The following is a 1273-nucleotide window of genomic DNA, read 5'->3' on the forward strand; positions in this document are numbered from 1 at the left end:
GCCTCCAAATATTCACGACTATTTTATCTATAATAGTCTCAATATGGGAACAAGCCAAGTATGTATGGAGAGATGACTGGGTAGTACATTGGGTGGGTCCCCATAGTGGAATGTCACACGGCAATGAGAAAGGCCGACCAGGGCACTAGGATGAGGTGTCGAGGTGGGAAGGCCCCCTCTGGCCTGATCTGATGCCATTCTTGACTTTGGGCCTGGTTGGTTAAGAAGGGAGCGGGACAGTGACGGCCCCAGACCTGGCTCCTAGGAGTGGTCATCGGAAGACCCTTCAGCTCAGGTTGTGGGAAGCTGGGGCCAGCCTTGCCTTCACCGCCACCCCCACCGGTGACACCAAGACCCCCCCCAAGCCCAGATTCCAGGCGGTGTTCTCCGCCGCACCGTCCTGCGATCACAGGCCCCTGCCAGATGTGGGCCGCAGCAGCAGGTGTGTGTGGAAGCCACGTGGCGCCCCGTGGACTGCAGTGGCTTCCCCAGCTCCCAGCTCCCGTCCTCTGGCACGACCACGTGGCCTGGCGGGTGACGGGGGGCGCTGCAAGTGATTTGTATCCTGTGGTGTTGGCTACGGCGCATGTGTCCGTGTTCACCGAGCTCTCCGTGTAAGATCTCTATGCTCGGGTGCAGTGAGTCTACCTCAGTTCAAATTAAGAAAGAGCAAGTACCAGGCGGTGGCCGATTGGGAGAACGAGCCTTCTTATGGACTTCGTTTAGGCGGGGGTGAAAACACGCACATCATTTGGAGAACAACCCGGCAACATTGAGTAAGACTGAGAATGCATCTTCTCCCCGTCCCGGGAGAAGTCCCAGAAGTTCCCCTTCTCTGTGGCTGCGGCAGAGAAACACCGCGATGAAGTCACCCAGTCCTTTGACCAGCCCCATCAGAGAGGGGCTCACGCCAGCTCCGTGTCACAAGGGAGGGAAACTGAGGTACGGCCCAGAGAGCTGATCCTCGGCTCCTCCTCACAGCTATTAATCCAGAGGAAGGATTTGAACTGAGAGAGTCAGGCTCCCTCCGCGACACTCATGACCACCACCTTTTAAGGTAGCGATGCTGTTTTGGGGGGAGCAACCCGAATGTCAAAGGGAGGGGCTACATTCGTTGACTTGGGAAAGTGTTGAAGATGTGTCATCTAAGGAATGAGGCTAAATATTAATACCATCGATGTCAAGGGTCAGGGAATCATGGTCCGTCAGCCCTGTTCGGCCCGCCGTCTGTTTTTATAAATAAAGTTTTATTGGAACATAGCCAAATTCATTT

Source organism: Propithecus coquereli, unplaced genomic scaffold (assembly GCF_000956105.1).
Source record: "Propithecus coquereli isolate 6110/MARCELLA unplaced genomic scaffold, Pcoq_1.0 Scaffold241, whole genome shotgun sequence".
In the NCBI taxonomy this organism is placed as follows: Eukaryota; Metazoa; Chordata; class Mammalia; order Primates; family Indriidae; genus Propithecus; species Propithecus coquereli.